The sequence below is a fragment of the Chionomys nivalis genome, chromosome 9 (genome assembly GCF_950005125.1).
Source record: "Chionomys nivalis chromosome 9, mChiNiv1.1, whole genome shotgun sequence".
Taxonomy (NCBI): domain Eukaryota; kingdom Metazoa; phylum Chordata; class Mammalia; order Rodentia; family Cricetidae; genus Chionomys; species Chionomys nivalis.
In genome coordinates, this window is record NC_080094.1 from 79439855 (window position 1) to 79450368 (window position 10514).

Consider the following 10514-nt stretch of genomic DNA (forward strand, 5'->3'; position numbering starts at 1 on the left):
TAGAGGGAAGACAAGGCTAACACCAAGTATAATAGCATCTATCATTTTTTCACTTCTTATGCTCTCTTATGGAGAGAGAGAGAGAGAGAGAGAGAGAGAGAGAGAGAGAGAGGAAATTGAGTCCTTTTAAAGATACCAGTAACTCTGATTTACAGGCAGACATATTACCCTCAAGAGACAATGGTCACCTCACTGTAGGCCACATCTTGCTATGACATGCTGCAATCTATCCCTGCAGAGATATTGAAGCCTGAATTGTACCATAGAGAAGCTTCACTTCAAAGGAAGGAGAGGCATTATTTACAGTGGTACTGTTATGGTAACATTAAAAGCCAATTAAAGGAAAGATTTTACTCTTTGTCAAAAGATTGGAAATTGGCCTGAGTGGAGACCTTGTAACCCAAGCTACTCATAAACATAAGAGTTAATCCAGCTAGGATGGCCAATTGCCTAGCTAAGGGATGATCCCTCAGGATTCAACTTATGCATCTCTAAAGAGAGAAGAGGAATAATTACACTACTAGTGAGATACTGTGCTTTTCCTTCCCAGAAAGCTCACTGCTGCCACCATTGCTTAAGAACCACAGCTACACAGGTGGATTAAGCCTGACCTTTTCTGAATACCTCAGAAATTTGTGGGTTTTCATTCATTTTTCACATTACCTCTTTTTTGTTTGTTTGTTTTGGAAACCAAGTAAGTTTGTGAGATTCTTTCCTGGATGCACCAGACTTTCTAGTTCTGTTTCTGTAACGTTATAAATCCACCACCACCACTCCCATCTCTTTTGTGGCTACTAACAAATGGTGTGGTTTTCTCTCCTCTCCCTCCCCTCCTTCTACAAAGAGATATTGATATTTACAGCTTGCCTACCCTGAAGTCTTTTTCTTAAACTCTAGGAAAGTTGTCCTTGAGCTTTGTTCTGAGTCTGTTCCTAAATTCTGTTACTAATGAAACTAGGAATTCCCAAGAAGGCATGCCAGTTTCCCTAGTAACATGTGGCACCTCGTGTGACCCTCCTTCAAATTTCTAATGACAGGAACCTCGGTCAACATATAAACATATATACAGAATACAGACAGTATACATCCATGGAGGAAGATACAGTCAAAATAAGGACTAGAGGATGTAAGCAAGTGGACAGAAAGCAAAATGTGAAACGACTCTACTCTGAGAATGAGCACATCATCAAATGTAGTTCCCCAGGAGACCTGGTAGGAGGAAACACATGCAGTATCTTACATAATCTCAGTCTCCACCATTGCAACTTTACCTTTTCTGAGCCCATTGTGTAATATTTAAATATGGATTGTTAACATGTATTATCCATTTTATCTTGTGTACTTGGTTACAAACAAATAATCTGAGATGAAGATGGTGTGGCAAGTCATCAAAATGCCACCCAGGGGTTTCCATACTTCATACCTGCTTTCTTAGGCTCAACTGTGTGTCTCTTGAAACAATGTTGCTTCTTTTAATCTCTGAAATAAACAATAAAGCAGTTCACCATAGCACCTAGGTCTGTGTAGCTTATGATACTTCTTTGTTCACATAATGCAATGGCTTTTAGAAGCTTATTCATGAGGAGAACAATAGGGTGGCCACACTCTGTCTTTTAATTTCACTGCTATATCTGAAGTGGATGCTGCATAACCCAGGCACAATTCTTTTATTGGATTTCTCCCCAACTAACTGGTCATAAGAACTCTCTATACGACTACAACTATAAACCATAGGAAGATCACCAATGCAATAACAGTAAATGATGTAGGAGACAGAACCACCTGTTCATGTGGCCAACAATGATCTCTAGCATGCTCATGTATAGTTCTGGAAGGATAAAATCCATTTTGCAATGGCTGCTGCTGTATGCATTCAACAGCCATGACTGGAGGGCCTAATGGCACATGGTTCATAATGGGCACTGCTGTCTGCATACTCAACTAATATCCTTAGTTACATAACCAGTTTCCTCAAGGACTCAGAATCATGCCAGTAGCTACTTTTTGAATTATGTATGTTTCTTTTTTGCAGATAGCATGACTATACTCCATAGCCTTAGTGATACATGTTTAGCTCTTCTGCTGGGGCTTGCCAGCAATACCACATGTTGTCTTTGCTCTCTATAATTACCTCTACTAACATGATATCAGAAGAGTTGTGTGGCTCAAGTGAAGAAGCAGAAGCCTGGAAGTGATGAGGTTCTTCTTGCTCTAATTCATGTTCAGAACAAGTAGCTTTTTAATACTAAAGAATACATAAGTAAAAGCATATTTGCCATTGAAATATGCTATAACCAAACTCAAAGGACTCTAGTCATCTGTTCAGACTACCATGCATCTTTAGAAATTGATATATCTTTAAATGTTTCTATGATGAACCTTTAAATTTCACCCTTTGCTTCAAGTTGGTAATCAATAGACTAAATTTGTAATTCTCCCTCCTGGTCACTGTTCCACCACTCAGTCCTATAGCATCTACAGTTATCAATCTAATAAAGCTACAGTGATGGAGCACAAACCAGTATCTCTCCTACCACCTACATGACATATCACTTTATCACAGGTGAAAACCATGGTGCATCACTACGGCATCATGATGAGATTCAGGAATGTTCTAGTCATACCTAATGATGGGGTCATCTTTGCTGTTTATCCAGAAAGTGCTTGAACTCTAGAATGCCAATCTTTCTAGTCAAGTCAAACTTCTAAAGTTACTCCTTGTTGTATGACAGGTTTTTGGGAATCAAAATATGAGGCAGTTTTGTGAAAGTGGTTTATTGAAAGAACGTTCTCAAAAGGAAATTGATAGAGTTAAAAAGGACAGAATAAAGAGAACAAATTAAAAAGACATGCTTTTTGAAATCTAGAATTTGATTGAACACTTGGAGAGTATATATATATATATATATATATATATATATATAGAGAGAGAGAGAGAGAGAGAGAGAGATCTACAATCATGCTTTATTTTGAGGCAAAGCTGTAAGACTTCTGAATCTTCATATGTATCAAGAACCACTATGGGATCACAACTAAGACATAAACATGGTGTTCTAAACATGTTAGTAGTCATGTCAGCCAAAGAAAATTCCCAAGAAGGTTTGAACCTGTACCAGCCAGTGTTCCAACAACCATGGATGGGAACTTGAATCTAGTAAAGAAGTTATCTGAATTGGCCTACCAAATGTCTACTGATGGAGGAAGGTCATTGGTTAAAAAATAAAGAAACTGCTTGGCCCTCATAGGTTAGAACATAGGTGGGTGGCGTAAACAGAACAGAATGCTGGGAGGAAGAGGAAGTGAGCTCAGACTCGATAGCTCTCCTCTCTAGGGCAGATGCGATGAAGCTCCGACCCAGGATGGACATAGGCTAGAATCTTCCCAGTAAGAGCACCTTGGGGTGCTACTACACACATTATTAGAAATGGGCTAGTCCAGGTGCGAGAGTTAGCCGAGAAGAGGCTAGATATAATGGGCCAAGCAGTGTTTAAAAGAATACAGTTTGTGTGTTGTTATTTTGGAGCATAAGCTAGCCAGGCGACCAGGCGGGGAGCTGGGTGGCAGGAACACAGCCTGCAGCTCCCACAACAGTCTACCACAAGAAATGACTCTGAGACACATCTCTGTAGTCTGCTCATGAGTTAACTCATTAACTACCTTGTTGGCCACCTTTCTAGATTCCCACATTTTATATTCATATGGCATTTTCTAAATACACAGTATCCAACAGTGTTAGATACCACCTGCTATGGAGCATTAGCACCTGCCACAATTAGAAATAACCTCTCATCAGCCAGAATTCTGTACAACTGAGTCATGGGAGATGATAAATGAAATTATTTAATGTGTAGCCTTTCCCATTGAAGTGTACACAGGACCAATAGCTTCTCAGTTGTTTCTGAGGGCAAGTCTTGAGTGCTTCTGCTCCTTGTTGAGTTCTCAACCTCAATTCAGTTAATGATGGACTGTGACCAGGATATGTAAACCAAATAATCCCATCCCTCCCCTAATGGCTTTTGGTTATGGGATTTATCATAGAAAAAGAAATCAAAATAGGGCAGTCCTTATGTGTCTATTACTAACTGGAAACAGGGTACTGCAAAGGCTGAATCAGAGTGACCAGGGTTTCTTCTGGGTCTGTAGCCAGAGATGAAGTCAATGGGCATAACAATCTTACATAACAAATGAGATGTAATCTCCTGGTCTTTTGTCCACTGAGGTTGGTGTCAGGACCAAATAGTAGTAGAGTTGAGTTCACAAGGCCATGGGATTGGTTCTGGTCTACATCCAACACCTCAATTACTATAATGTCCCAGGAGGCATGGGCCTTACCTAATATTGGACCACTGAAAGCAGTTGTAAAGCCTAAGATGGAGACAGGAATGAACTCAGACTCACTTGTGTTGAGGAATGTGATTCACAGCACAGTAAAATTACTCCTACAACTTCTCCTTATAAAGATTCACTCTGTATTGTTCTACAGCTTCTGACATGGGTAAGAGGTTCAGGAGATTTTACAGTAAGACTTGTGACCTTATCTCTAAAACTTTCATCTGTATCCTGCACGGAATGCTGTGTTTACTGTTATCTCTTGGTGCTTCAGAGATAATTGACTATAAAATCTTATTGCATCCAGTTTTTAGTCCTAATTGATTTACTATGACTCTCTCCCTCCCCCCCTCTCTCTGTGTGTGCATGTGTGTGTATATGTGTGTGTGTGCCTTCAATATATTTTCAGTTATCTATATCAGTTTGCCACTAGTCATTTCCTTTCCTTCATCCCAATATTATTCAGAAAAATGATGTGTCTGACTATATTTAAAGGCAATGTGGTTGAAGTTCAGTCCCTAACTTTAGCTCTTAGGAGTTATGTGGTCATGAGTAAGTTCATTCATCTTGCTGAGCTGTGTCTATAAAATATCTGGGCTAATTAGTGATGATGTGGTTAAACAGCACAAAGGCGACAAGTACAGCATAGAAAGGTACCTGGTATTTCTCTATCTACAAATTCCGCAAACATTGTTGGTTGAAAAGCTTGCTTTGTGTGCTCTAGACAAATCACAGCTTCTAATAGCAGATGGCAACTGAAAACCAACATTCTCATTTGAACGAGAAAGTGGCATTGGTGGATGTGAAAATTTATGGAAAATTCTTTGAACCATGCACATACCAAGGGCTCAAGATCACCAAAGCAAGAATAAGAACATATACAAAGAGTTTTCTATGAACTGAAAATATGGACCCTTTGTTCAAACACTGCTAAAAATTATAAGACCTCAACATCAAGTTCTGAAACCCAACATGGGACCTTTCAGAAGCCCTGGTGGCAAGGCTGGCCCAGCAAAAAAGAGCTGAACTCTGGAACTGAATGCCTGCCTCCTTTTTCTGTTTTTTTTTTTTTTTTTTTTTTTTTTTTTTTTTTTTTTTTTCCTATTCTCTGCTGTACAGGCTAAGTTACACAGACAAAGAGAATAAGCTTGTTCCAGCTTCAAGTTAATTGAAGCTGATCAGGCAAAAACCACAATGAATGAGCTACTGACCCTCTCTTCACCTCCCTTCAAGATAAAGGGAGTTTTACACTGTTACCAGGGAGCCCTATTCTGCTGACAGACATGCAGGAGAGGAATCCTTTGCAGACCTTGTTTCTGTTTAAAGGTCTCCAACAGTTCTAGCACCTTCTAGGGCACAACTTGAGACCTTTGTTATAAAAACAAATAAACAACAACAACAAAATACTACCCCAGATAAAAGAAAAGGAGAATGGTAAGGACAGTGGAAGGGAGGGGAAAGAGAAGAGCACATGCAGGAAGAAAAGAAAGAGCAGGCAGGAAGATGTAGGTCTCATCACAACCCAAGCTGACTACCCCAAAGCAGTGAGCCCTAGGAATTCAAGGGGAAATTTGATGCTGCCAGGTAACCACAGACCTCAGCAGCTCTTGATACTTCTAAACTAGTTGCCATCCACAGACCAATTAATGATAGTTTGCAGATTGCTTTTTGTAACAAAGGCATGACAAACACCAAGTTTCCAGGTTCTCAATTTGCCCTTCTGTCTTACCAATTGTATTCAAGGATGTTTGGGGGAAAGTATTTTAAAGCTATAAAAACAAAACCAGAAAATGCTTTTGAAAATACCAATCCTAGCCGGGCAGTGGTGGCGCATGCCTTTAATCCCAGCACTCGGGAGGCAGAGGCAGGCGGATCTCTGTGAGCTCGAGGCCAGCCTGGTCTACAACAGCTAATTCCAGGACAGGAACCAAAAAAGCTACAGAGAAACACTGTCTCGAAAAATCAAAAAAGCAAAAAGAAAAGAAAAAGAAAATACCAGCGCTTTGCAGACACCGCTGTCCCCTCTCAATGCTTGCTGCAGCCATGGTCAACCGAGCCCTTGGGCCGCGTCTCCTTCGAGCTGTTTGCAGACAAAGTTCCAAAGACAGCAGAAAACTTTCATGCTCTGAACACTGGAAAGGATTTGGATATAAGGGTTCTTCCTTTCGCAGGATTATTCCAGGATTCATGTGCCAGGGTGGTGACTTCACACGCCATAATGGCACTGGTGGCAGATCCTTCTACGGAGAAAAATTTGAGGATGAGAACTTCATCCTGAAGCATACAGGTCCTGGCATCTTGTCCATGGCAAATGCTGGACCAAACACAAACGGTTCCCAGTTTTTTGTCTGCACCACCAAGACTGAGTGGCTGGATGGCAAACATGTGGTCTTTGGGAAGGTGAAAGAAGGCATGAACATTGTGGAAGCCATGGAGCATTTTGGGTCCAGGAATGGCAAGACCAGCAAGAAGATCACCATTTCCAACTGTGGACAACTCTAATTCTTTTGACTTACGGGCTTCTTACCCACCAGACCATTCCTTCTGCAGCTCAGGAGAGCACCCCAGCCCCATCTGCTCACAGTATCTCGTAGTCTCTGCTCTCACTGAAGTTCTTTGGGTTCCATATTTTCCTCATTCCCCTTCAAGTCTAGCTGGATTGCAGAGTTAAGTTTATGATTATGAATAAAAACTAAGTAAGGAAAAAAAAAAAGAAAAGAAAATACCAATCCTAATTTATATGGAATAGACTAGAAAGAAATCTCTGCCACTCAATGCTCACTATCGTGGGTTGGTAAACAAAAATGTGGGGGGACAGGAAGGGAGAGAAGAGAGAGAATATGTGGAGAGAGGAAGTATCAGAGACACGGAGAGAAAGAAAAAAGAGAGCAACAGAGAGACAAAAGAGAAGAGATATTTGCTTACCACAAGCACACCTTGCTTTATTTAATTAGTATAGCATCCCAGAATGCAGCATCGGTGTCAGCAGCACTGTGTTGCAAACACAGTAACGGATGCTTTAGATGTTTGTTAACATGCATCACCAGCTGCTTGGTTTCTGATTTCGTATTTGAAATAATGCTTCCTGAAACATGTGGCCGACACTCCTCTTATGACAAGACCCAGAAGCCCTAAGTGGATACATTTGGCTCTGTAGTTTCATGAGCTGAGCTCTCTTTCAAGTGTTCAGTCTGCTCAGTTTGTTGGAGCAAAACTGACCCAGACCAGTAATGAAGACTCATTGCTCCACAGTCCAAGAACAGGCCCTAATGGCCTTGTGACTTTGGCATAATTCAAATCTGATGGAGGTAAAGAGAGGAAAGGAGGGGAGAAGGAGAGAGAGAGGCAGCCCTACAGATGACCTTGGAGCAGTGAGAACGATGTCTAATGTTCAGCAGTTATGGGCTATCAGACACTAATGTACTCTCAGGGCTGAACCGAATAGGCCCATTACTCTCAACTGCAATTCACCATCTGTGAAGTGAGCTGGTGGCTTCAGACAAGACTACAAATTGCACTTGATACCAAAAGAGACAGAGAGGGGATGATGATGTAAAATGAACTGAGGAGCAGACAGAGACCAAAGGCCATACAAAGACAGGAAGAAAGGTTCTTAGCCTTTAGAACACACTTAAAGGGAACCAAGACATTCACAAGACCAAATTCAAGTAACCTAACAGATGCTGAAGGTTCATGGGATCAAAGGTTTATTGTCATTAGGAGAAATTATGCAACTAGAACTCACAAAGCCTCCCACTCTAGGGCAGTCCCATTGCCACAATTCATTAGCTCCTTCTGACTGTCATTTGGCATAATTTCAGAAGAGGAATACAACTGTAGATCCTCCCCCTCAAAAATATGGAGTTTTTAGAAAAAAAATGATGACTACAGATACATTGCCCTGATCAAGTTTGGATAAAGATAGTGAGAATGGAAACAATAGCCCATGATGTTGATGGGAGACACTTTCCTAATCATTCAGGAAATTCATTTCAGCCTTCACTGTACTGTGCAGGGTTTGTTACATATGGCATTGTGTTCCTGTAAAATCCACACATGGAAATCATAATAAATTTCACTGTGGCCTAACTTCTAAAGGAAGTACCTTTAAGAAAATATTAAAATTTCAGTAAACATACACAATTGCGGCCTTGGCAGGATAAGACTTATTGTGTGTGTGTGTGTGTGCCTGTCTGTCTGTCTGTGTGTCTGTGTGTCTCTGTGTGTGTGTGTAAGATACCAAAAGGTCCCCACTTTCTCTCATTCCCTTATCTCCAGTTCTTTCTCTCTGAAACACATGCACAGGAAGGCCACCTGAGGACACAGTAAACGGGTCTCACTGTCACTTTGATCTTTTAAGTGCAGCCTCAAGGACTATGGGGAATGAAATTTCTATTCAAGCTGTTGTATCTTATAATGACCATGAAAACTAACTAGAAAAACATTATTAGCTGAGACCAGGTATGCGGAACACATTCAACATTTATCAAAGGCTAAGAACTTAGTGTAGTGGACAGCAGATTGTTAGGCACAGATATTTCTCCCCAGATACCCAGGGATAATTTAAACAAAGAAGCCATGTTGAAGATGCATGATCTCTGACCAGATGCTGAAATCAGTCACCAGGTGCCAATATTCCACTGAAAAAGGGGCTTTCCTAAAAACAGAAATAACCCTTCATATCTACATTAAGAATTCTAATCTGCTGATACCTATGTAGCAGATATTATGCGAATTTCAACATTTGACACTTCATTCATCCTGTTTGTTATGACTCAGGAAAGGGAAGAGTATACAATTGAACAATCAAAATAAAACCCTGACCTTATAAGCCATAAAATTATCCAGTACTACCTGGCCATCCCCTCCAAGGTAACCTAAGGGCAGAGGACCTACTCAATACAGGCTAGCAAACCACACAGTGTGATCAATCGGTACTATGGAGCTCTTTGGACCGTCTCATCCATGAGCATCTAAAGACATGAAGAAAGGTTAAGATGGGTAAATGAAAGGGCAGCATGTATAGCTTCTGGAAATTTGAAACAAATTCTACTTGTCTGTAAAAGAAAATGCAGAAAAAGCTGTAATCAGAGGATTTGTATGATGTTCCCTGAACTTTTTTCTAAGAAAAGATGTCCTTCATGCTATGTCTTTATATAATTATATTTTATTTCACTCATAGAAAGCTGCAGAATGAAATACATAAAAGCATTTTATTCCTAAGGCAGTTTAATGTTTATCAATTTTGGTGTTTGACACAATTTTCAAATAATCACTCATTATCTCCACTAGTCACAGAAATGTACACATTAGTCAGATTTCTCTAGTTTGTGGCTGTTATCCCAGGATGTCGTTCAGGACACCCCATGGCATTCAGTCTGTCTGCCTTCATGGCCTCCTCCTGACTGTGACTGTTTCTCAGACTTACCTTGGTTCTAAAGAACTTACTAGACAATTATTACACAGTCAGTATGGAGAATGTCTTTCTAGTGATTGGAGAGGGAGAAGCCCACTGAGCAAAGTGGCCATTTTTAACCGACCATGCTTAAGGGTAATGCTGAAGCAATGACTTTCATCTTGATCCACTAGAAGGGGACTCTTTTCTTCACCTTCCACACATTACACTTACGAGTCAGGCAGATGGAAACTGCACTGTGGAGTGAGAGCAGAGTATAAGTGCTTTGCTAGTCTGTATTCTCCCTCTGTTTGCTTGTGTACACATCAGGATCTCCTCGCTGATTTTACTGTATACTTTGGGACATTACAGTATTGCTGCTTTACTTTGGTACTGAAATAGTTCCAGCTTCAGTCACTGGAAACTCCTCAGTGCATACCCATGTCTCCTTGACATTGCCTCAACTACAAAATCACCTTGAACATCTTTCCCTAGTCTTTGAGTCAGTCATTTTGCCTACTGTGATAGTCTCTGCTTTTTGATTATAATATTTAAAGCATTCTTCATCAAGGTGACAATTGCTATATTTAGTTTTATATCTAAAGTATTTGCAGCTGCTTTCTATTTATTGGTGTAGGGGAGTGTCTTCTATCTATCTCTTGTTTCATTGGTTAATCAATAAAGAAAACTGCTTGGCCTGATAGTTCAGAACATAGGTATGCAGGAAAGACAGAACAGAATGCTGGGAGGAAGAAGGCAATGAGGCAGATAACTCAGGCAGACACCATAG

General features: G+C 40.5%; 1 pseudogene; it reads left to right on the forward strand.

The window, feature by feature from the left end:
- The first annotated feature begins 1089 nt into the window (after positions 1–1089).
- On the forward strand, positions 1090–6831 carry LOC130881030 (peptidyl-prolyl cis-trans isomerase A-like; annotated as a pseudogene).
- Positions 6832–10514: the final 3683 nt, after the last annotated feature.